This window comes from Dermochelys coriacea, chromosome 3 (genome assembly GCF_009764565.3).
Source record: "Dermochelys coriacea isolate rDerCor1 chromosome 3, rDerCor1.pri.v4, whole genome shotgun sequence".
In the NCBI taxonomy this organism is placed as follows: domain Eukaryota; kingdom Metazoa; phylum Chordata; order Testudines; family Dermochelyidae; genus Dermochelys; species Dermochelys coriacea.
The window spans coordinates 123,960,964-123,988,160 of record NC_050070.1 but is presented as its reverse complement, the minus strand read 5'-3'; the positions used below and the strand labels follow the sequence as shown (position 1 = coordinate 123,988,160).

Below are 27,197 nucleotides of genomic sequence, written 5' to 3'. Positions count from 1 at the left end.
GCATCCTCATTTCTATTTTTAGCAAGCTAGTTTGAGTACAACTAGTGTGGGTATGCCAACACACGCTGCAGATCGTGCCCGCAGTTGCAGTGTAGACATACCCATAGACACAGGTATAGTTTTGTTACAGTTTAGTCCCTCCCCAGAGCACGAAGGACACCAGGATGGAAACCTTGCCTCTCTTATCCCTACCATTCTACTCCTGGAGCAACATAATAAGACATTGCCCATTATCCTGGGCTACATCTCAATAATCTAACCCACTGGGATTTATGTGACTCTAGTAAAGAGCTGTGTCTGAACTCTTACATTTGAGAACAGGATAGCAGAGAAGGATTCTGCTGGAGTAAAAGAAAAGTTATTGGGAAGGACCAATCCATTCATTTAAAAGGGAGTTGATGGTGTAGGGTGAAAATAAAATCTTAGTCACTTCATTGTGAACGTGCAATCACCAGCTGAGAGTCTAACTGCCTATCCATGAAATGAAGTGTCCCTAAGCTTGGGAGATTTGTGTTGTAAGTTTTACAGAGATTTGTGTAACTTAGTACTGGCTATTGGCTAAACAGAATGAAAGAATTTGGAGATCAGTTGATCTAAATGTCTTTTGATAAAAATCTCAAGGTAAAATCCTGGCCTCGTAGAAGAAAATAGCAAAACTCCTATTGATTTCAATGTGACCAGGATTTCACCTTCAGCCTCACATGAACCTATTAGAATTGGACTGGCACTTGGAAGCAGGACACAGAATGAGATATCATAAAGTCTTTTAAACTGAAGGCAAACGCGTCCTGGAATAATTTAGGAAACTTTCTTAATTTTGCCTGTAGGTAGTGAAGATTAGAATGTTAGTTGTGGTCTTTTATAAAACTCACCCGCTTATTTCAAATGCCAAAACTAATATTTCATGAAAGATAATAAAATCACACAATCTCCTTTCCATACAGTAGCAAGAACATTTCTATTAGTAGATTTGTTATCTTCTATGGTTGATCATTCAGGTACTGTACACCCACAAAGGATGTGTATCATTCTGGTTACCACATGATGATCAAATGAGTTTCACTGCATGATAATACATCATAATAAAATATGATGAGACAATTAGCACTTCCCATTTTTTTAATTCAAAACTTGAGAATCTCAAACAAAGTATTCAGTGTTTGTGTCCACCAGATGACAAAACCGAAGTCAATAGGGAGTTTAAATCTCTTACAACTACCCACTTGGCTTTATCCCTGTTCCTCTGTATATGCTGAAGTAGCTTACCAGCTTTGCTGATATATTTTTTTCAGTGGAGAGCTAACTGTGCCTGAAGGGAGCTGGGAGAATATATTGTGATTACACAGCGTAATCAGATATGTGAAATTCTTGACAAAATAAAACTTCTTCTCAGAGCAATTGACAACCTTGTGTTAACCCCTGGCATATTGTGAAAAAGGCTCAGCCTGATGAATGTTATTCACGGTACAAGTTATGCTTCTTTGCAACTTGTGAACTTGTCATCTTCAGTTCTCATAAAATGTGCTGGTTCTCCATTGGACACATTCTCACTATCTTTTTATGTTCACTGGTGGCTGAGAGGAATAAAACACACTCAACATATCTGAAAGCAAAAGTCCCTCAAGGTGATGAGAATCACAACTGTGAAACTGTTGAGGAAACTCTTATGATTCTTTTTTTGTCATCTTTAGTCTTCATAGCCGTCAAGATTTGGCTTTTTCAACAGACCCTTAGCAAAATTATGTGTAAATTTGTTTTTGTTCTGTGAAAGCTTGGCTTGTAGTTTCCAGCAGGCTAAATTACAGAAGCATAATCTATTTTGTTCATCAGTAACTGATCCCCAAACAAAAGGGTTATTGTTTCCTACTGGTATTTTTTCTTTTGACAGAACATTTTTTTTAAGGTTATAATAGAAATCATTCCTAGACAGGCAGATTTTTAAATTAAATTAATTTGTCTTTGTCATATTTCTTTTTATGTTACAGTATGATTTTCCTTAACATATTATGTGCATATCATGTGTGTGCGTCATGTCTATAAATATACCATGGTTGATATTAAAAAGTAAACATTTGTCACCAGTTAACACACAACAAACTTTAAGCAAGAACAGGAAATAGCTTAGCTCATATTTGCTCTCACATTCCACTGTGTGGTAATTGTTGACAAATGCTGACTTTTTATGGAGATCACTGTATATATACACACATACATGCCCAGATACTATGGTGATGAGTGTCATGGTGATGGGTGTCATATAGATACTTCGAGATATATGTGTACACTGCAGTGGTGAGATCCATATCCATAAACACAGTTTTGATGCTGATAGTTTAATCAATTCATTTGAGACATATAAAAACAAGTGTTTATCTCTCTTCAATACATCCACTAACTCCTCAGCAAAGCCAGCAGAACAAAAGAAAAGTTAGCTGTTTTAATCTATCATGAGCCAAGAAAACATTAAAAATTTAATGAACTACAATCAAATGTTCACACTACCATAGCATTAAAAATCTTTGATATTTACCAAACATCGCTCAGCTAAAAATATTGTACCCTAAGATAAGACGTTGATTGCAAAAACATCTGGAAAATTGTGGTTTTGTTTTGAAATTAGGGCTGTGTAATGAAAATCTAGCATATAAGTGAGAGCAAACTTCATCCTTAGCTATGGAACATCTCACAGCCCTCCATTTTCTTTTTATATATAATTTGTGTTTGGGTGTGTTTTGAGAATCAACTTGAAAGAAATATCAAGTCTTTATCTTGTAAAATTATCAACAGTGCATGCTTGGATATTATTTCTGTTTATTCAATAAATTTTTTTCCTAAGAATAACTATTAAACACATATGTAAAAAGTAAAATAGTTTAATTTATATAGAATTTCATACGGAATCTGAAAAAAACATATGTCAATGTAACATTACTTTTGTTTAAAACTTAGTAAATTATTCAAAGGTTCGTATTATTTATACCACCTCAAGAAGTCTTTGTCTCTGTCTCTAAAGCAACCTGCCTATCTGTATTATGTGCCTTAATGATTGATGTGATAAGTGATGCTAAGTGAATGTGAAATTTCTGTAAATGGGCTCTCTGTAACTCAAAACTTATAAACTCTTATTCTGAACAACTGTCAAATAAATAGGCACTAACTTTTCATGGTAAGAGGAAGGGAAGGTGTAAAGCCTTGGGGTTTGGTTGAATAAAAAATCTTTTTAAAAATTAAAGGCAATAAAAAAATGACTAATTCCCACTAATGAATAGGAGACCTATTGTGGGCTAAGAAAATTTTCAAATTAGCAAAATCAAGGATACTGCATAACAAAATGTACTTTGTTTTTTATTTTGACAAGTGTAGTTTAGTTTTAATTATGTGTACTTTATTGTATCATAGTAGATGGCCTCTGGAGTATCCTCTAAAACTACTGATGATTTTGGGGCCTGCACCTGTTGAAGTCAATGAGAAGTCCAACTGAGCAAAGCATATAAGCATATGCGTAAGTTCAAGCATGTGAGTTATTTCAGTTGAAATCTATGGGATGATTTATGTGCTTAAAGTTAAGCATATAGCTAAGTGCTGTGCTGAATTGGTACCTAATGCCTTTCTGTACACAGGAAAACAGGTTTTTTTAAATAACTTTAGGTTTTTGGAGATAAATGGCCTTGCGTCCAAACATAAAAATGTTTTATTTTAGTTATCTCATGCCTTTTCTGCGTTAATAAATGCTCTTTGGAAGCAGAATAACTCTGTTCTGGAATGAGGGTTTTTTTGTGTAGACATTTGTATTTCAGGCCTATATTTTTACCTGTTTGTCCTCTTTTGAGTCACCTTGATGGGATGTCACTTCCACATTTAAATGTTGCTGTATTCTTATACCCGGGGCCACATACCTATTATAGAAACCATGCCCCATGCTTCTATGTGGTCCCGTCAGGACATCCTGTACTTCCTTGGCCTCTCTGGAGAGGACCATGCCTAATCCCATCTGAACAGCAGTCATCAAATGCCAAGTTCTACAGGAGGCTTTCAGAGCAAATGTACGAGAAGAGGTGTAATCGGGACACAGCCCAGGCCCGCTACCAAAAAAAAGGAGCTCAGAGCCCTGGTATGAGAGGCAAAGATCAGCTATCAATGGCCCCAGTATAATTTTGAAACCCTAACCATGAAAATCCATTAGTAATCTCCTGTGCATTGACAAGTTTTGTGACCCGGCACTGCAGCACCCTCTGAGCAGCAGCGCACACCCCATGACAACAGCCCTAACAGTTGATCTACCAACACCAAACTGGTTAGCCACTAACTGGTTGCAATCAGGGGTGTCGAGCTTCCATATGGGAATGGCCACACCTTTATCTGTGATGAGTAGAGATCCTGTATTGGTGTTCAGCCGCTGAAGCTCCAAGGTGAGGTCTGCACAGAATTCTCGGAAAGTAGCCTTCCCCATCCTGAAGTTCTGCCGTGACTGCTGTTCCTTTCAGTTTTGCATCAGTATCCTGTCCCACCAGTCAATGCTAGTTGGCCAAGCCCTGAAGCAGCACTCCGCCAAGTGAAGCTGCTCCAAGAAAATGTCTTGCAGAAGTAACAGATCAATTTCATCCTCTCTTCCTCCTCTAGCCATATAGCTGTGACATCACCATGGCTGCCTCACAGCCTATCCAAAGTAATCTGGCTGCATAATTGCAAATACATGTGAAGCATCCTATTGGTGTTAAGGATCATGGTGCTCAGCAGTGTTCCCTCCATGCTGCCTACAGCAGTTCAAAAATGGGTCTGGTTTGCAAAACAAACAAACAAACAAACACCAGATGAATTCTGGGATGCCAGGAGAGGAATCCTGGGGTTGTTGATTCCAATTCCCAGAATTCCGGTAGGTTCTTGTTGGCATCCCATAATGCTGTGAGAAGAATCCCAGAATTCATAGAGCCTAATGGTGGAACTGCACCATGGGATATCTGCCCAGAATACTGTGTGGTTAGTTGAAGAAAAGGCAGAGCTATGTGGGCACAATGATTCACAAGGGCTTAAGTCAGAACGAAGAAGGTGATGTGGATGAACTCTTTTTGCTCCTGCTATTCTGCGTTAGTTATAGCAGATAAGCATATTCCAAAAAAAACCTCTCTCATGTAGACGAGGCCATAGTGATTTGAGAATTTAGGGTGAAATTCATCTCTGTGCAGAGGGCCAGCCCAGAGTTTATGCACCACTTACGTTCCATTGTGAGGTCTTAAGTGAAACTTCAGTGATGAATAGGCCTTGTGTTGGCCCTCTACAAAGGAACACCTTTTTTTGCAGAGCTGTCAAGGAACAAAGGAACACCTGTTTTTGCAGAGCTGTCAAGTCTTTGCTAAGCAGTGTAGTTAAAAAGTTGGTAGCTCTCTGGGTTTTTTGAGAGCATGACTGTCTGCACAGAATCAACAAGATTGTATTGCATGGAATAAATTAAAAGTTCTCATTCACTTAATAAAAAAGAAAAATCAGAAGCCCATTGGTCTGTGGTTTTATTCCTTTGTGATGGATTTCACAACTAAAACCTAGTCTGAAATTAGAGCTGGTTGATAATTTTCCACTGGAAAATGCTGATTTGACAGAATATTCTGCAGTAATGTGTTTCTCTTGAACCTTTTTACAGAAAGCAGGAAGGCTCCCTGAGATCCCCACTCCCTCTATAGCCCACCTGGCAGGCTACTAGGGTCCCAGAGATCTCAAGTTCCCCTGCAGCCTGGCTGGTTGTCTTGCCAAGATGTCCACCTATTGGGCAGGTGGACTACCTGGGCTGCCTGGCAAACAGGCAACTAGGGATGGCAGGGAGAATGTTTTATTTCAGAAACTCTGAAATGTTCCTGCTGTGAGAGCACTTTGGTATTTACAAAATGAAATATTGTGGAATTTTAGTTTTGGAAAATTATTTTTGAGACTTTGACTTTTCGTCCTGAACCAGAATGATTTCTTTTCCTGGGACAGAAATTCTGTTTCCCAACCAGCATTATTTGAAATAAATAATTACAAACTACTGAGAGTGATTCTAACACAGACCTCTCTTTATTGTTATGTTTTAGAGCTCAGTCTTGTGATGTGTTGAACATCTGAGGTACTGAAAACAGGTGCTGTGCCCCTCTTAAAGAGATGGTGTTAAATTGCAGGTTATGGCAATCTATACTCACAGGAGAAGTCTCACTGACTTCAATAGGACTCCATGTGTGAAAAAGGGCTGAAGAATTGGGTGCCCATAGTCCATGGTGCTGGAACAATTTGCATAGTTGGGATGCTGAGAGCCATTGAACCAAACTATAAACCCTGTACATGATAGAAACTACTTCAAACTAGGAAGTGTGGTAGCACCCATAGTTTCCAAGCCTGGTGGGGTAAAAACATTGACTAATATCTCAAATTAGGATTTTTTTTAATAAGTGAAACCACTATTTTTTCCAGTTTTTTTTCTTTATCAACATCTTTGCTTTTAATAAACGTTATTTGATTTCAAAGAAAAGTTATGTGGCTAGGAGAGTTACTTTTAAGATCTTGAAATTTTAGTACTAGGGACCTCAGGCAAGAGCAATTCTCACTGGTTAACTAAGAGATTAGAGTGTGGGTCTAAGATGTGCATAATATAAAAGGTGTACATCTTTGTAAACATCTTTGATTTTCAGTCCTTAGGCAGTTAATAAAAGAACAAGAATGATCCTGCTTTAGGATTAGCCTTTGGGTAATATCACTTAACATAATAAAATATAAAAATATTCTTTGTTTAATTTTATGTGACTCATGTTCCCTGGTTACATCAGGATTTTCTTTGCTGAATAGTATTATTCTAGCATTTATATAATAATTCATATTTTTAGAGGCAAGGCTAATATTTCCATAAAGGATTTCCATTAGTCCTTATACCTCAAATCTACTGTACTATCACACCAAGAAGAGTATAAATCTTTCTTTACTGTTCTCAAAGCCTATAATATTGAGGTAGTTTCTGAAGCAACAGATTACTGTCAGTACTTCACTTTGACATTTAGCATGACCCTCAATGAGAGGAATCTTTATCTCTTTGCGTTTCAGTGAGCTGCAGATGGTGGTTTCCTTGTACTTTCACAAACCAAAGTCACCAATTGATATTAATTTTTTAAATTTTAATAATGAAAAAAAATCCCTTGCTTGAATGAGGTCAGCGGCCATAGAATTACCGCAGACTTGCAAATCTGCTAACTTGTTTGCCCAGGTCAAGTGTTTTTTGACGGATGAGTAAAATAAAATTCTTTTTTCATCCTCATCCATCACTGTGATAAAGAACAGTTGAGTAAATCTTGTTCCTGAACTGGTAATTTCCTTTCCCGTTGCATAAGACTGGTTTACAGATGTTTGATAACTTTAAAATTAAACATTGAGCCTTCTATAGAGTTCCTCCTTTGCTCAGGTATGCTGTGAAATAGATTAAAACTGTAAGCAATGTTTCATGCTGCCAATAAGTTGAACCCACATCATTTTTTAAAAAATTTGCCTCAGACATCAAAATCAAAGTTTCTCTGTTGCTATTCCAGGTCTTCACCAAAGTTTAGTCCAGGCTTCTAGGTTTTTTGTTTTGTTTTCAATCATCCCCATTGTCTTTCTTTCTTTAGATAGTCACTGTTCAGTCTTAAACCCAATCTCCTTTCATTTCAGTAGGCATTGTAGCCAGAAAGCCCTCAGACCAACTTCTGTCACTAAACTTTAAATGAGACAAAACAGAAGCCCTGATTCTTGTGGTCATTGAGGTTTCGATGACACCTTTTGCAAGAGTAAGCACATCTGTTCCAGCATCCTGGCCCAATTGCTGATAGGGTAACTATGTTTTGTTAACCTAAATTCTTTTGGTTTTGCCTTGACAAATTATCCTTCTTCACTTCTTCTAAATTGCTATGTTATCACAGTTGCCACATTCCCTCCCACAGATCATGGTATCTCAATGGTAAGTAGAAGACAATCTTATGTAGATATTGCCATATTCTGACTTAGGACATGCATGCCTGTCTCCTAGTGAGATCAGATGGAGCCTTGCATGTATGTCTAATGTCAGCATGTGACCCATCATTTGTAGCGTTTTGGGAATGTTTAGGACAAAAGGCAGTATAAAAATTGTCACTTAGACTTTTCTCAAGTTCATGGAGTTGAAGAGTTCTCTTACAGTTGTTGATAGTATGTGAATATAAATCTTTTGCTATATATATATGTTCTTAAATTTGTATTGTTCATGAGACTATTATAAATGGGACACCGTAAATTGGAAAAAATACACGTAAGACACTATTGTGTTACTAATTAATGCACCTCTCCTTATTTAGCACATTCCACAATAGAGATTTAAATTGATCACAAACGGATCCTTTAATTTTAATTTTTCTTAGCAAAATATATTCTAGCAGTTGCCAGTAAGGTACAGTCATTACTAGAGCTCTATCAAATTCACAGTCCATTTTGGTCAATTTCACGGTCATAGGATTTAAAAAATTGTAATTTTCATGATTTCAGCTATTTAAATCTGAAATTTCACAGTGTTGTAATTGTGGGGGTCCTGGCCCAAAAAAGGAGTTGTGGATGGGGGTCGCAAAGTTATTGTAGGGCGTATGTGGTACTGCTACTTCTGTAATCCTTACTTCTGCACTGCTGCTGGTGGTGGCGCTGCCTTCAGAGCTGGAGAGCTGGAGAGTGGCGGATGCTGGCTGGGAGCCTAGATCTGAAGGCGGAGCCACCACCAGCAGCACAGAAGTAAGGATGGCTGATATGGTATGGTATTGCCATCCTTACGTCTGTGCTGCTGTTCGCGGGCCACTGCCTTCAGAGCTGGGTACCCGGCCAACAGCTGCTGCTCTCTGGCCACCCAACTCAGAAGGCAGTGCAGAAGTAATGGTGGCAATATTGCGACACCCCAAAATTATCTTGTGACCCCCCCCTAAAATTCCCTTTGGGGTCAGGACTCCCAATTTGAGAGTCTGGTCTCCCCCATTAAATCTGTATAATATAGGATAAAAGCACAAAAAAGACCAGATTTCATGGGGGAGACCAGTCCGTGATGCATTATTCATTACCATGAATTTGGTAGGGTCCTAGTCATTACAGTGTGCGTGTTTACATGCCCCCGGATTGTCATCTTGCAGGTGTACTAAGCTTAAAACCATATAAAGTAATAAAGACAATTTAAAAATATAACTCTCTTATTGACCAAAACTAAAACAACTGAGTGAACATTTATATCCTTTATAAAGACCTAAAATTACTCTTTTGGCACATAGCATAAAATGAAACATTTCAGTTACTTTTAATTTTAATAAGAGCATTAAATGTTTTGTCCTGTTTGTCATTCTATGATCTACTCTAGCATGTGCGTCTCTTTCAGAGGCATTGATTGTGCAGCAGGTAAAGCCAAATTAAATAAAATTTTAAAATAAAACTTAGAAAATTAAGAGTTTCAGTAGCACCAGTGTTTAGAATAAGAATAACTGAAGTGTTTTTTTAAGTAGTACAAGTGACAAAATACCCATATACTAAAAATAATAATCCAGGTTGGGGCAGTAGTTTCCTCCAGATCGTTCTGTAGAAGAAGGGACAGAATTGTGCCACCATGGAACAGGTACTCAAAATTGGATTTTGGCACATTCAGTGGAGGCCAGCATCATCCACACATAAGCCTCGTTCTTCCACACTTCCTTCCACTCCCCTGCAACTCTCCTACACCCACTATCAGTATTGCATGTGAGTAGCTGTGTTCACAGCATTTCCCTGGGTTGAAGCTGCACAGGCACTTTCAAAGTAGAAGATTCTACAGTCTAGAGAGGCTCAGTGCAAAAGTTAATACATGCGGTAGATACCTTATTAGTTTTCAGAAGGAGGGTGGAATGTGCAATCCGTCCAGAGGCGGATTAAGGTTTCCCTAGGCCAGAGCAAGAGGGGGCCCCTCCCCACCCCTTCCGCTTGCAGTCCCACCCCCATTCCCAACCCATACATCTGCAGCCCCATCCACAGCCTCACTCCTTTCTGCTCCTTCCCTGAGACCCCACCCCTATTCCACTCTGCCTGCCCCAGAATCCGTTTGCTTCTTTCTGTCCCCCCCACCCTCACTGCGGCTCCAAGACCGAAGAAGCTCTGTGCCCATGCCATGGCCCCGGGGCCGTAACAGGGAGTGAGAGCTTCTCCAGTCCCAGGGACCAGGGTGCTTCACTTCTGCAGGGGACTAGGGTTGGGGCGCTGGGGCTTCTTCCGCCCCAACCTGAACTTCCGCTGGAGAGCGGGATTGAGCACGGGTCTGCCCCTGCTGTCCTGCGGCTTCTGATGGGGGCAGGGTCAGGGTACTGGGGTCTTCCTCTGCCAGGGACAGGGTCGGAGGCTTCTGCCGGGGGGTTCCCCCACCCAGGGCTTCTGCCAGCGAGGCTTCCCCTTCCTGTGGCTTTTGCCGGGGATGGGATTGGGGGGCAGGGGCTTTCCCCAGCTTATGGCTTCCACCAGGGACAGGGTTGGGAAGTGCGGGGGCACAGAAGCTGGGGGGCCCCAGTTGGTCGGGGCCCCATGGGCCCAATAGCTAATCTGCCACTGACCTAGTGTTTTGCATTCCCACCCTAGCCAAATACATTCATGGCCAGATCCTGTGGAGGACCCTCAGCAAGGACAGGAGTTAAGAGACCATGGTGTCGGAACTCTCCCACTCCTTTTGTGGGGCCAGGGAGAGAACCATGTGTTGTTTAGTAATCATTCAGAGCTCAAGATGCTTGAAAGAGCTCTACTTCATTCAGCATCTGAGTTCTACCAAAACTAAAATCCTTGCAAGCTGCATGAAAACTTTTTAAAGATGCCATAATAGAGGCTCAACTTAAATGTATGCTCCAAATTTAAAAATGTATTAAGAGAACCAAAAAAGAGCCATCGTGGTTAAACAACAAAGTAAAAGAAGCAGTGAGAGGCAAAAAGGCATCCTATAAAAAGTGGAAGATAAATCCTAATGAGAAAAATAGAAAAGAGCATGAACTCTGGCAAATGAACTGTAAAAATATAATTAGAAAGACCAAAAAAGAATTTGAAGAACAGCTAGCCAAAGACTCCAAAAGTAATATCATTTTTTTTAAAATACATCAGAAGCAGAAAGCCTGCTAAACAACCAGTGGGGCCACTGGACAATTGAGATGCTAAAGGAGCACTCAAAGACAATAAGGCCATTGCAGAGAAACTAAATGAATTCTTTGCATCGGTCTTCACTGTTGAGGATGTGAGGGAAATTCCCAAAACCTGAGCCATTCTTTTTGGGTGATGGATCTGAGGAACTGTCCAAAATTGAGGTGTCATTAGAGGAGATTTTGGAACAAATTGATAAACTAAACAGTAATAAGTCTCCAGGACCTGATGGTATTCACTCAGGAGTTCTGAAGAAACTCAAATGTGAAATTGCAGGACTATTAACTGTCATCTGTAACCTATCATTTAAATCAGCTTCTGTACCAAATGAATGGAGGATAGCTACTTTGATGCCAATTTTTAAAAAGGGCTCCAGAGGTAACCCTGGCAACTACAGGCCAGTAAGCCTCACTTCAGTACCAGGCAAATTGGTTGAAACTATCATAAAGAACAAAATTGTCAGACACATAATTTGTTGGGAAATAGTCAACATGTTTTTTATAAATCATGCCTCACCAATCTACTAGAATTCTTTGAGGTGGTCAAACAAGCATGCGGACAAAGGAGATCCAGTGGATATAGTGTACTTAGATTTTTAGAAAGCCTTTGGCAAGGTCCCTCACCAAAGGTTCTTAAGCAAAATAAGCCATCATGGGATAAGAGGGAAGGTTCTGTCATGGATTGGTAGCTGGTTAAAAGACAGGAAACAAAGGGTGAGAATAAATGGTCAGTTTTCAGAATGGAGAGATATAAATAGTGGTGTCCCTCAGGGATCTGTACTGGGACTGATACTGTTCAACAATCTCATAAATGATCTGGAAAAAGGGGTAAACAGTGAAGTGGAAAAAATTGCAGATGATACAAAACTACTCAAGATAGTTAAGTCCCAGGCGGACTGCGAAGAGCTACAAAAGGATCTCACAAAACTGGGTGACTGGGCAACAAAATGGCAGATGAAATTTTATGCTGATAAATGCAAAGAAATGCACATTGGAAAACATAATCCTAACTATACGTATACAATGATGGGGTCTAAAGTAGCTGTTACCACTCAAGAAAGATCTTGCAATCATTGTAGATAGTTCTCTGAAATCATCCACTCAATGTGCAGCAGCAGTCAAAAAAGTGAACAAAATGTTGGGAATCATCAAGAAAGGGGTAGATAATAAGACAGAAAACATCATATTACCTCTATATAAATCCATGGTAGCCCACACCTTGAATACTGCATGCAGATGTGGTCGCCCCATCTCAAAAAAGATACATTGGAATTGGAAAAGGTTCAGAAAAGGGCAACAAAAATGATTAGGGGTATGGAATGGCTTCCGTATGAGGAGAGATTAATAAGATTGGGACTTTTCAGCTTGGAAAAGAGGTGACTAAGGAGGGATATGATAGAGGTCTATAAAATCATGAATGGTATAGAGAAAGTAAATAAGGAAGTGTTATTTACTCCTTCGCATAATACAAGAACAAGGAGCCACCAAATGAAATTAATAGGTAGCAGGTTTAAAACAAACCAGGAAAGTATTTTTTCACAGAACACACTGTCAACCTCTGGAACTCCTTGCCAGAGGGTGTTGTGAAGGCCAATACTATAACAGGGTTCAAAAGGGAGCTAGATAGATTCATGGAAGATAGGTCCATCAATGGCTATTAGCCAGGATGGGCAGGAATGGTGTCCCTAGCCTCTGTTTTCCAGAAGCTGGGATTGGGTGACAGGGCATGGATCACTTGATGATAATCTGTCTGTTCATTCCCTTTGGACACCTGCCATTGGCCACTGTCAGAAGACAGTATACCGGGCTTGATGGACCTTTGGTCTGACCCAATATGGCTGTTCTTATGTTCTGACTGATTAGCATTGCTTAACATGAGCCTCTGCATAACAACAACTGGCTCCAGCTGGCTATTGCCAGACCCTCTGAAAAGTACACTTCCCCACAATCCATTTGCAGCTGTCCCTTTGGGAACATTCTGCTTCACAGTGTGAAATTGCTAAATGTTAACATAATGACATATATGGGGAGAAAACTGAAGGCAAGCATTATCTCCTACTGCCAAATCATGCTGAGTACAAATGTCCAGGGATTATTTCAACTGTGCAGAAAAGTTTTTCATTTGCAATTATCTGTTTACATTGGTCTTTGCACAAAATATTCAGTTTCTGATAATTTCACTTATCTTACTAAAAAAGTTTAAAACAGTACATGTTTATTTGTGTGGTATTGCATAGCCCAGGAGATAGGCAATGGGAAACGCAATCCTTTACCTGTCAGTAACCAGCTTGTGTAGTTAGAGACCAAAAGACATTGCTGTCCAGTTAGTTTAGATTGTTTGTATGAAATGAAGAGTTAGTCTCATCTATCTCATAAGGGTCAACTATACACAACACACAACCCACCATGACAGTCGGCACTGATGGGGTATTCTAGCTGGCAGTCTTCCCAGATGACCTAAGGACAGGATAGTCATGTGTGCCAACACAGCCCATGGGAGGTAGCCTCCCAGCCTGAGTTGACAGATGTGAATTAATGGGGCTTACATGAGCATTCTAAAATTAGCTGTGCAAGACATTAAAACTGCGTTTTGGGTTAGAGCTCAGTCTCTGAAGACCATCCCATTTCCTAGGCTTCGGAGCCCAACCTCCAGCTCAAGTTGCAACTTTAAAGCTCTGCCTACACAGCTAATTTTAAAGTGCTTGCACAAGCCCCCTTACCCAACTCTGTTGACCCAGGCTGGAAGGCTTTTCCCCCAGTATGGGTAGACATACCTATGGAGATTGGAATACTCTCAGGACTAGGTTAAAGTAGATTGACAGGATAGCCATGGAGAAACTTGCATTGTACTGCTGGTGCTATATCCCAGACATATCAATCTGAAACCTCTTGCAAGTACTAAAATTTAAAAAAGGAATGTTACTTCCTTTATAGATCACCAGATTTTTTGGTTCCAAAGCATACCATGCTTCTCTCTAAAATGCTTACCTTATGTGGATGGTATAATTAGAACTAACAAAAAAATCATCTGTTCAACAAAAAGGTTTTTAATGATAATGACTGGTGGTGTAAGCACTGACAACAGATTGGGGCGGGGGGGGGGGTGAGTTCTTGGCTGTCTCAGCTGGTTGTTGCCTGACCAGTATTGGACAACTATAGAAGACTTCATTGCTGTAGTTAAGTTTTGTATTATGTACAGCTATGAGCCTGGTATGCAAGGTTTGGCTCTAGATTCAGGGTGCTTGTTTCTCTGTTTTGGTTCAACCTGCATTGAAATGAGGCCTGTTGCAAAATTTTCAGCTGGAGCCAGATATGGGTTTTCCCCAAATCTCCTGAGGTTCAGGCTTATTTCTAACAATGAAGCAATGATTAATATGGTATATTATTGGCATAATATAATATTTATTTCACTGATTCAAATATGCTAATAGAAACTTAGCGTATACTTTTCACTAGAGGCTATTTCATTTGTATCCTAGAGGATGGTGGACAGTAAATGTCATCATTCAGTCACTAAAACACTCAGCATTACGATGACAAAGGATTGCTAATTATGTTGGTGTATGGATAGCTCCCTCTTAAAATGCCAAAAACGATATTCACAAAAAGAAAAGGAGTACTTGTGGCACCTTAGAGACTAACAAATTTATTAGAGCATAAGCTTTCGTGAGCTACAGCTCACTTCATCGGATGCATTTAGTGGAAAAAACAGAGGGGAGATTGATATACACACACAGAGAACATGAAACAATGGGTTTATCATACGCACTGTAAGGAGAGTGATCACTTAAGATAAGCCATCACCAGCAGCGGGGGGGGGGGGGGGGTGGGGAGGAGGAAAACCTTTCATGGTGACAAGCAAGGTAGGCTATTTCCAGCAGTTAACAAGAATATCCGAGGAACAGTGGGGGGGGTGGGGGGGAGAAATAACATGGGGAAATAGTTTTACTTTGTGTAATGACTCATCCATTCCCAGTCCCTATTCAAGCCTAAGTTAATTGTATCCAGTTTGCAAATTAATTCCAATTCAGCAGTCTCTCCTTGGAGTCTGTTTTTGAAGCTTTTACTAGACAAGCCATTTACAACACACACTTTGCTTCTCTACAAAAGAAAAAGGACACTAAGCTATCTAAACTACTACATGCCACAAGAGGCCACAACAGTGGTTCCTGTAACCCACCCAGCAATATTGTTAATCTATCCAACTATACTCTTAGCCCAGCAGAAGAATCTGTACTATCTCGGGGCCTCTCCTTTTGTCCCTCCACCCCCACGAACATGATACAGTTCTGTGGTGACATAGAATCCTATTTTCGACGTCTCCGACTCAAGGAATATTTCCAACACACCTCTGACCAACATATTAACCCACAGAGACCTTCCTGGGTGGACTCCTCCTGAAGGTCGAGACAGCAGCCTGGACTTCTACATAGAGTGCTTCCGCCGACGTGCACGAGCTGAAATTGTGGAAAAGCAGCATCACTTGCCCCATAACCTCAGCCATGCAGAACACAATGCCATTCACAGCCTCAGAAACAACTCTGACATCATAATCAAAAAGGCTGACAAAGGAGGTGCTGTCATCATCATGAATAGGTCGGAGTATGACCAAGAGGCTACTAGGCAGCTCTCCAACACCACTTTCTACAAGCCATTACCCTCTGATCCCACTGAGAATTACCAAAAGAAACTACAGCATTTGCTCAAGAAACTCCCTGAAAAAGCAGAAGAACAAATCCGCACAGACACACCCCTAGAACCCCGACCTGAGGTATTCTATTTGCTACCGAAGATCCATAAACCTGGAAATCCTGGATGCCCCATCATCTCAGGCATTGGCACCCTGACAGCAGGATTGTCTGGCTATGTAGACTCCCTCCTCAGGCCCTACGTTACCAGCACTCCCAGCTATCTTCGAGACACCACTGACTTCCTGAGGAAACTACAGTCCATTGGTGATCTTCCTAAAAACACCATCCTAGCCACTATGGATGTAGAAGCCCTCTACACCAACATTCCACACAAAGATGGGCTACAAGCCGTCAGGAACAGTATCCCCGATAATGTCACGGCAAACCTGGTGGCTGAACTTTGTGACTTTGTCCTCACCCATAACTATTTCACATTTGGGGACAATGTATACCTTCAAATCAGCGGCACTGCGATGAGTACCCGCATGGCCCCACACTATGCCAACATTTTTATGGCTGACTTAGAACAACGCTTCCTCAGCTCTCGTCCCCTAATGCCCCTACTCTACTTGCGCTACATTGATGACATCTTCATCATCTGGACCCATGGAAAAGAAGCCCTTAAGGAATTCCACCAGGATTTCAACAATTTCCATCCCATCATAAACCTCATCCTGGACCACTCCACACAAAAGATCCACTTCCTGGACACTATGGTGCTAATAAGCGATGGTCACATAAACACCACCCTATACCTGAAACCTACTGACCGCTATTCTGACCTACATGCCTCCAACTTTCATCCAGACCACACCACACGATCCATTGTCTACAGCCAAGCTCTATGATACAACCGCATTTGCTCCAACCCCTCAGACAGAGACAAACACCTACAAGATCTCTATCAAGCATTCTTACAACTACAATACCCACCTGCTGAAGTGAAGAAACAGATTGACAGAGCCAGAAGAGGACCCAGAAGTCACCTATTACAGGACAGGCTCAACAAAGAAAATAACAGAATGCCACTAGCCATCACCTTCAGCCGCCAACTAAAACCTCTCCAACGCATCATCAAGGATCTACAACCTATCCTGAAGGACGACCCATCACTCTCACCGATCTTGGGAGATAGACCAGTCCTTGCTTACAGACAGCCCCCCAATCTGAAGCAAATACTCACCAGCAACCATACACCACACAACAGAACCACCAACCCAGGAACCTATCCTTGAAACAAAGCCCGTTGCCAACTCTGTCCACATATCTATTCAGGGGACACCATCATAGGGCCTAATCACATCAGCCACACTATCAGAGGCTCATTCACCTGCGCATCTACCAATGTGATATATGCCATCATGTGCCAGCAATGCCCCTGTGCCATGTACATTGGTCAAATTGGACAGTCTCTACGTAAAAGAATAAATGGACACAAATCAGACGTCAAGAATTATAACATTCAAAAACCAGTCGGAGAACACTTCAATCTCTCTGGTCACTCGATTACAGACCTAAGAGTGGCTATCCTTCAACAAAAAAGCTTCAAAAACAGACTCCAACGAGAGACTGCTGAATTGGAATTAATTTGCAAACTGGATACAATTAACTTAGGCTTGAATAGAGAGTGGGAGTGGATGAGTCATTACACAAAGTAAAACTATTTCCCCAAGTTATTTCTCCCCCCCACCCTACCCCACCCCCCACTGTTCCTCAGATATTCTTGTTAACTGCTGGAAATAGCCTACCTTGCTTGTCACCAGGAAAGGTTTTCCTCCTTCCCCCCCCCGCTGCTGCTGATGGCTTATCTTAAGTGATCACTCTACTTACAGTGTGTATGATAAACCCATTGTTTCATGTTCTCTGTGTGTGTATATCAATCTCCCCTCTGTTTTTTCCACCAAATGCATCCGATGAAGTGAGCTGTAGCTCACGAAAGCTTATGCTCTAATAAATTTGTTAGTCTCTAAGGTGCCACAAGTACTCCTTTTCTTTTTGCGAATACAGACTAACACGGCTGCTACTCTGAAACCTGTCAAAAATGATATTGTTATGCTGGAAGGTATAAATGACAGACATCAGGTGGGTCTTTGCTATGTAGTAATCACAGAGCCAGTCAAAGCCAAAGGGAGTATGTAGTGTGGCTTTCAGCCATGGAGCACCACCATTGCATCTCTGCCTCAGTTTCCCTGAGTGATGGTTTTAGTAAGTCCCATGAGGCTTGTATATTGAACAGGGCCCCTTCATGTGTCTTTTTATTCAACCCCAAAGGCAGAGCATAGTACAAATAGGCCTCCTGCTCAGATTCTCTTAAACATACTGGGCTGTATTCCAAACTGTCCTTATAGTTTCCCTCCTTAAGGCAGGCATTTCCCACAGCTCTTTGCTGTGATTCAGGCCAGCTGCAAGGCTTTAGCTAATTTCTCCTCCAGCTTGGCCCTTTTACTAATAAGTACTTCCACCCGCATGCTGTAATGGTCCAGCTGGCAGACCTTGCACTGGAGCTATCATCTTCCTGCTAATTCAGGGCCCTGCAGTAGCCCTCTTGCTCCCTGAAGTATCTACAGGTGGTGCTGCTTTGCTATGAAGGAGAAGGCAGCATTTATGCAGGGCCCTTCTCCCAGCTCTTTCCTTACTGGCTGTGTGAGACGGGAGACCTGCCCTACCCTCTCTTCAAGTCTCTAGATCCTAGGCCTTGAAAGATACAGTAACATGATTCCTTCTAATTGCTACTTCTTCCTAGGACCCCTTTCCTCTCTTCCAGAGATGAAAGTAAGCTGGTACACCCCGGTACGGCGTACCGGTAAGAGCCGGTGCGCCGTCCCAGGACCGGCTTTCCCAGAGGGCAATTTAAAGCCCTGGGGTAGCGGCGGTGTGGCTCCGGCGGGGATTTAAAGGGCCCCAGAGCTCTAGCCACTGCTAATACCCCAGGGCCCTTTAAATCCCGGCCTGAGCTCTGCTGTCTGAGCCCTGGGGTAGCGGCGGTGGGGCTCTGGTAGGGATTTAAAGGGCCCCGGAGCTCCATCCGCTGCTACTGCCCTGGGGCCCTTTAAATCTCCGCCTGAGCCCTGCTACCACAATGGAGCCCGCAGGGCTCCTCGGTGATTTAAAGAGCCCGGGGCTCCCAGCCGCCACTACCGCAGCTGGAGCCCTGACCCTTTAAATCAAGATTTAAAGGGTCCGGGGATTTAAGGCCCTGCCTCTTCCGGTTGAGGCCACACCTCTTCCGGTTGAGGCCATGCCCCCTGCTCAGGACTCCGGCATAATTAATGCTTTATTTAGTGATAACTTGAAACAATAGAAGGCTACAGCCCAAAGCACTGGGTCACATGGCAAGGCCTTATCAGAAACTAAGCCAGAAGAGGTTCTCTGATTGCAAATGCAGCGGCTAGGAGATTGTTCCACAAGCCGTGTGTGTGTAGGAAGCAAAAAGCAGAAAGCCAGCAGAAAGTATGAGAAAAGTTTGTGAGCATGTCTCAGAAAGGGAGCAGAGACAGAGCTCCTTGGGCATAGAACTGACTTGAAAGGCAGGCTAGGGGATTTCTGAGCAAGGAAACTGCTTGTTGTTCATTTCTACTGCATTCAGGAAAACAGAATCTTGTATATATTCTTTATAAATAAACAATTACTCCTAGAGTATACCTGACTTGTATCATCTGTTTCTCCTTCTGATAGAAACAAACCTTCCAGGCCCCAAATATTGGTTAACTGCTCAGGTCAAAGAGACAATAGTATTTAAGATGGACCTTAGGTTTTGATAATCATTGCACATGAACTGAAGTTAGGATGTTTGGTCAACCAGAAAAATAGGGACAAAGTCAAAGAGAACTTTGTTTCCCACCATTAGGCAAACCAAATTACAATAGTTTGGACATATTAACAAGCCACACGATTGGTAATAACCATGAATTGGGAAGTTACAAGAGCACAGCTGTGCAGCATTCAAGTTAAAGGAAACTTTAACCTTTGACACTTTTATAGACCAATGCATCTATTTAAGCTTCTCTGTGGTAATTCCAGCATTATGGGAATCTATAAAAAATATTAAAATGTTTCTGACTATAGGTTTCTATGTGTTTTTATATGTAATGTTACTATATATGATAGAGTGGAATAATGGTGGTTTAAAGAACTGTGAATATTGTATTCAAGAACTATTAAGAATTGAGATTTGGTTTAAAAAAAGGGTGGAGTATCTGGATCCAGATCTCCAGCCCCCACAATGTTTGGAGATGTTTAGATTCAAGTGTTTGGTGGGGCACATATTAAGACAACTGCAGAATTTGCACATAAATACTGTCCTCACATCTGCATCTGCCTTTCTCATGATCCTCAAGTGATCTGAGTGTCACGCTGATGGGAGTGGCTCACAACTCTGTGTGCCTACCTCAAGGCAGACTGTGAAAAACAAGGCAAACACCCCAAACTGGTGGTATGTTCTATTATTAGATTTCTCCAAGCCAGTAACAAATGTGAACTACTGGATCACTGTAAGAGTCTTAACATGGAGTCACGGACTGTCTCCTTAGACAAGTGATTCTAGACCTATTTTGCATCATTGGCCATATGTGCAGCTCTCTATGTGTTATGTGGACCGCCTACACACAATATATATGCTACCTGTATGGACCTGAGGATGTCACATGAGCCACAGCTGTGTGCTGATTGGGCTGCAGGTTGAGAACCACTTCCTTAGACTCTGCAGTCTATCTTGCCACCCAGACAAACTGGACTTAGTAATAAATGGTCATTTACACCAAAAATCACACAGTGTTCAGGTTACTTCCAGTCCCAAGTGACCAGCTACTTTCCCCAGATCAATTGGTACCCTAGATCTTACACCAAACACAGCACCTGTAGCCAATCCTGTAATAAGCTGTCTTAAAGATTTATTAACTAGGAAAGAGAAATAAGAGAGTTATTCACAAGTTAAAGCAAACAATCATATATACACCATCTAAATCCTAAGAGTGACAGAGTTGTAGAGATCTGTCAATTCAAAGTGTCTTTCTGAGTGGACCCAGGAGATAACCTGTGGGGATCTCTGGCTTCAGTTTGGTTTCTTTGGCCCTGTGAGAGTTCAAACAGCAAAGAGATGAAAAATCTTTACATCAACTATTTTTATTTCCCTTTTCTAGTATTCAAAGCGATGAGAAGAGGCCTTCTGCACATACTTCTCCATGGGTGGATGGGGCAATTAACAAAGCTTTTGTCTTATAACGCCCTACTTAAATTTTGATAATCCTCCTGGATGTGTGGGTTCCCATGCCTGGGTTCACAAGTTCAGAGCAAACCTTTTCAGAGTTATAAAGCAAAACTTAGATATTTTCTTATAGCATGGAATACAGCCATTGCAAATGAGATTAATGCATGTGGAAACTTACAAGCATTTCATAAAGTCTAAACATTAAATACATTCTTATAAGACTAATACCTATTTTGAGCAAAACTAACATACAGGTGAACTGGTCTGGTCTCCAGCTATGAATTTGTCAGTTCTTAGCTAATGCCTGCAGCCTTGCCGAGAGCTGGCATCTGGCCCACCAGTGTCACAATCAGTGTATCATATTTCCAAATACAGAACAGAAATATTTATTGAACATTTCTGCCTTTTTGGCACCATTATTAACAAATTTATCATCTACTCTGTCTAGTAATTGTCATATAACATTTCTAGGATATCTTTTGTTTCTAATATAGCTTAAAAACTCCTTTTTCGTTCTTCACCTGCTAATCATGGATTTTTCCCTGATGTCTTTAGCTTTCCTTATCAATTTTCTATACTTCACAACTTTTCATTTGTATTGATTGCTATCTTTTCCCTTTTCATTATATATGGCATTTTTATTTCTAATTGCTGCCTTCACTTCCCCACTGAACCAGGATGGGCTTTTAGCCGAAGTTGTCCTTTTCTTGATTAAGAAGTCATAGGTTTTTGGCCAGCCAATAAACACTTCTTAAAGAAGTCCCAATTTTCCAGTGTTTGTACAGCACCTGAAACAATGGGACCATATTCCTGATTTTGGCCTTTGTTGCTACTGAAATATATTTGCTTAATAATTATAATAGTACTTATTATCTAATGTAACATATTTGTAGGCAGAGTTAGGAAAATTTCTGGGCACAGAAAAATTTCCTAGTCTGCCATGCATACAGAAATTTTCAAACACATTGCTTACTGAAATCAGAAATTAAAGGTTGAATCAAAATAAAGCTTATAATGAAGTTCCTTTCATAACCTTAAATAAGGAGGCACCACTGTGCCTCCATAAAACATGCATATACACAAAAGCTTTTACAAAATGTATGCAAATAATTTATGTATGTTTTCAAATAGTTGCTAAATGTGCAAATAGAATAATTATTTCACCAAATGCTAAAGTTCAACCTTCTCTGGGATAGTACCCAGAGCTGCTGAAATAATTTTTTCCCCCCATTTCTTATATCCTCTTCAGGACTAGTACAATCTCACAGTAGATTTTACTGAGATATATGCTACCTCTGGCTAATTATGTGCAACATACGTTGTTTCAACATTTCCCTTTCTTTTGTGTTCACTGGCAAAGTTCGTTCTGAGGATTTGTTAAAATGAAGAACATTTTTATCTTGTATTTTTAAGTTTTATTTGGTTATGTTTAGTTTAATTATTAACTAATTTAATATTATTAAATAGTTATTTATTACTAATAAATGTATTAAAATGTATTACTAAATGGAAAATCATATATTGAATTAAAGAACTGTAATGTCACAGAAGAAGAATTTCCATGTATGAAAGAGTGAAATCTATTCATTGGTGTGTGGAATGAAAGTTCTCTAGGAAGTGCCATAAATCCACTTGATGCCCCTGAGTATTAGATATAGCATTTGGATATTTAATTGTGCATTTTTTCAAAATCTTTCAGTTAAGTCAGAGAGCTCCTAGGTGCCTACATATTGGGTTAGGGAGGGATTCTGAGACAATATTCTGAATAACTATTATACTCCTCTTCTTCCTACATCTCAGCTTAACTCCTTGCTGAGACATTGGTCAGAGTTCTGTCTTTCAGGACTTTTCAGAAAGCATTGCACAGTTAAACCTCAGGGCTATTGTATGTAAAACCCTCATAACTAGATGTTATAGTTCCCAGTCAATTTCAAAGAGGGAGTACTGTGCAGTTTCTGAGTAACAAAAACATTTAATACACACAGAATATGTTATCAATAGTATTTGGAATTCTATGAATAACTTTTAAAACAAAAAGTTGTTAGGCAGTAACTCTACTGAAATTCCTTATACAGACTTCCCCATTTTGTTGCTGTTACATATTTTAAATATAAGGTTCCAGTATAACAAATACAATTTTGTACTTTCACACACATATATAAACACATTCCCCTCTGATCCTTTCTTAGATGATTTATCACTCTGTACAGTATGGCCATAATCTTCAGTGTGTATTACCTGGATTTTTCATAGCTTCTGAATGTCAGCATCTCAGTCCTTTCTGACACCTCAGAAGTCTGTCGGCAGACAAATAGTCTGGAGATCTCCTCTATAGCTAGCAGCATTACAATCCTTTCATTAATAGTTGACTGGTTATCTCAGGTCTTGGTGAAAGAGAAATCTGTAGCCTGTATCCAAAGTGTACAGGAATTGGGATCAGCATATAAAATAAGCATTCCCTGATTTTCTGTTAAGTTCTAATTCTACAGAGCACTGTTTTTCCTATAAACCCAGCTAAATCAGGTGAGAATTTACAGATTTTCATCTCACTGAGCTCTGCCCCAGTTGTCTCTGAAACTGAGACAGAATCCCAGTTTAAACCAGTTAGCTGATAGCAAAATGTAAATTCCATAGGCTCTGTAGCCTCTAGGGATAACAAATGCTCTCCTCCCAGCTCTTCTGCTAGGTCTGTAAAACATACTTCAGTGAACCAAACATTATTCCCTAGTAAGTAAAGTTGGAATAGCATTCACCTATATCCAGAACGGTACAAGGGCTGGGACTCCACCCTCAAAGCAGATACATCTCTTGGTCCTGCATTGATCTGAGCCAAGAGTCTTTCTTTGAGTCTTGTATTCATAACATTCTCTCTAATCCTCCTTTCCCCCCAATACTATGATTGACTCAGCTCTCAGAGGGTGACTGGGTGTGATGTGCCAGGCAATTTGTCTACAATGAAAATTTCCCATACAGCTTCAGAAACAGCTACTGAATATGTCCAGTAATCGCTACACCCTATTTCTGGATGCTTCTGGGCTCCACTAGCTGAGTGATGTTGCCCTGCACTCTGAAGATGTGCAGAGACAGAATATTCCAACTAAAATCCTAACCCTAACCCTTATCATGTGCCAAATCAAACATATAAATCAGAAAATCACCAAATTTTGGTGGACGAGGGGAGCTGGAAATCTGGATCCAGATCAATTAAAAAAAATCACAGACTCATCTCTCTATAGTAAGTAGATATAAACAAAATGTTAGCATTTGAAATGTGGCATTACCCCATGAATTAGGAAGTTCAGCCAATCAGATTTACTTGGTGTGACGTCACATCTCTGAATTGCATGAATGAGCCAAAGTGACAAAGTCCAGACCAGGGACACTGTGGGAACAAGAGGAGGGAAGCAGGTAAGGCACTGAGATCAGGAAAAAAAGAGCAATAGGGAAAGTGTGTAGTTTAGGCCAGGTCCACACTACAAACTTACATCAGTATAACTATGTTGCTCAGGGGTATGAAAAATCCAGACCCCTGAGTGACGCAGTTATATCAACATAACCCCAGTGTAGACAGTGCTATGTTGATGGGAGGCCTTAGAAGGTAGAATTTGGTGAGGCTGTGCTGACATGGATATAACACTAATGGATGCAATATATAAAATAAAAACGGTGTTACTGCATGCTCATTGTTTAGGATGTTAGCAGTGCCAAATAATGCAATTATAGCCCTGTAATACACAGCTGCCTGTTATTTCTTTGGTATATGTTATATGAACTTGCACAATGCATGTATGCACTACATCTGTTGGTAGGAACAGGTTAAAAATAAATCTTTTTGCAATGTTTGAAATAAAAATATTTCTCATAACTGGAAGTAATTTTGTTGTTCCCTGTTTGTGCTATCTTGGTAGAACTGACTTTTACTGAATTTCAAAAGCCTTTTCTAAGTGTACACATTTGAAACTCAGTTTTACAGGGTCAATGTCAATCTGTTTAGGCCCAAATATTCACCTTTTTTATGACTAACACCGGATTTACCACTTCTGGAGGTATGATGGTATTTTGGCTCCCATACCCATTGGTCTTTCTATTAAGGTAGCTAACAAGAAGCCAGTTCATGATAATTTTATTGATGGTGTTGCCAGCCTTAAATCCATTTGTCTATTTCTATTTTCTCTTTTCACCACCCCAATTCTCCATTTGCAGTACAGATTTATTGTTTTTATCCTTTCTCTCTTTGAGCATGCTCTTGTGAACTACATGTAGCTATTACTTGCTTCTTACATATTTCTTTTTTCTTCACAGTAACTAAAGTTTATTGTATCTTAATTAGAGTGTCAGATGCTCCAGCTTTCTTTACCCGTTTTAATACTCCCTCTCACTGGATTTCTTAATGCCTCAAACTTTGCTTTTTAAAAAAGGATCAAGTGTCATTTCAACAAATCCATTTCTTGAATTTGAGTAACCAATGGAAATTAACACCTAGTTTCTTTATAACAAGCAGTACACCCTTCAGTATGATCGATTTCCTATGTGTAAGAAAGTGATTCAGAATGACTTCTTTTCTGTTTGAATTCTTTACTTTCTGGATAATACCAGTTTATACAGAGCTACATTGATGTAAACAGCAGGACAATGAGGCCTTTTTTAATGGGTCCTGAAACATGCGTGCAAATACATGCATATAGTTATGCCCTTTACTTAGTGGTACAAACACTTACTGCAATTGCTTGTGAAAATTAGGTGACTGCACATGCAAATTACTAGACACCTGTCTGTTGTCATACTAATCTCTTATCCAAGACACAAGTCAGACTGTAGAGATGCCCTGAGCAACCTTTCATTGTCATTGTCTAAATCAGTGATTATAAGGAAAAGTTATTTCTCTATTTGCTATTTGGGGTTTTCCTCACTATATTAAATCAATGCAGGAACTACATTGATGTTTCAGAAAGCTGCTAATGCAACACTTGGACTGATAAATGTTTTTTGCTTTTGCTGAAGCCCCCTCCCCGCATATCTTGCACAAAATCTTTTTATTAGATCTTGCTGTTTAGAGTATTACATTTTGAATCATCATAATAGAGGATGACTGAATTTGTCCCTGAAGTACAGAAACAGCAGGTCGTTTGAAGGAGAACAAAGAAAGAAAGAAATGTTAATCACTACCAGGGACTAAAACAAGGAGAAATATAAAAGTAACATAGTTTAAAAAATAGTTTTGATTCAGCCTCAAATAGTGCTAGTCTCTAGTGGTGGAAGAAAAGGCCCATCGTAGAAAAAAAGTTTGAGCATGGCCTGGTTGCAGGAGGACAAAGTGCCCACAACAACTACAACTTCGCCAGCAAACCCAATATGCATAGTCCCAAAAGAGGGTAATGCTAGGTGGGGAAGGGGTGTGATCAAGAAGCTCAAGAAATATGCTGATTCAGCACATCCCAATAGAGCCTCCATTAGTAGGAGCCCTGACTTCAGATTAAATCTGCCCTTCCTGAACAGAACCATGTCAAATAGTGCCTGGCTTCTCTGTGGGGTATAACATAAGGACATAGGGACGGCCATACTGCGTCAGACCAATGGTCCATCTAGCCTACTATCTTGTCTTCTGGCAGTGGTCAATGTGAGGTGCTTCAGAGTGAGTGAACAAAACAGATAATCATCAAGTGATCCATCCCGTCGCCCATTCCCAGTTTCTGGTAAACAGAGGCTAAGAACACTTCAGAGCATGGATTTGCATCCCTGCCCATCCTGGCTAATAGCCATTGATGGACCTATCCTCCATGAACTTATCTAGTTCTTTTTTTAACCCTGTTGTAGTCTTTGCCTTCACAACATCCTCTGGCAAAGAGTTCTACAACTTGTGCATTGTGTGAAGAAGTATTTCCTTTTGATTGTTTTAAACTTCCTGCATACTAATTTCAGTTGGTGACCCCTAGTTCTTGTGTTATGAGGAGTACATAACACTTCCTTATGTACTTTCTCCACACCAGTCATGATTTTATAGACCTCTGTCATATCCCCCCTTAGTCATCTCTCTTCAAAACTGAAAAGCCCCAGTCTTATTAATCTATCTTCAAATGGAAGCTGTTCCATACCCCAATCATTTTTGCTGCCCTTTTCTGTACCTTTTCCAATTCCAATATATCTTTTTTGAGATGGGGTGACCAC

The 27,197-nt window shown here is 40.4% G+C and overlaps 1 protein-coding gene and 1 long non-coding RNA gene across 7 annotated transcripts in view; both read left to right on the top strand.

Annotated features, from left to right (window-relative positions):
• The window catches only part of PRKN (parkin RBR E3 ubiquitin protein ligase), a 1,277,841-nt gene that overhangs the window by 404,528 nt on the left and 846,116 nt on the right, over positions 1 to 27,197 (top strand). The gene's annotated exons all lie outside the window — the stretch shown is intronic.
• LOC122459395 lies at positions 589 to 26,759 on the top strand. Its single transcript, XR_006280054.1, has 3 exons — positions 589 to 599; positions 18,021 to 18,025; positions 26,575 to 26,759. It is a non-coding gene; the product is annotated as an uncharacterized LOC122459395 (long non-coding RNA).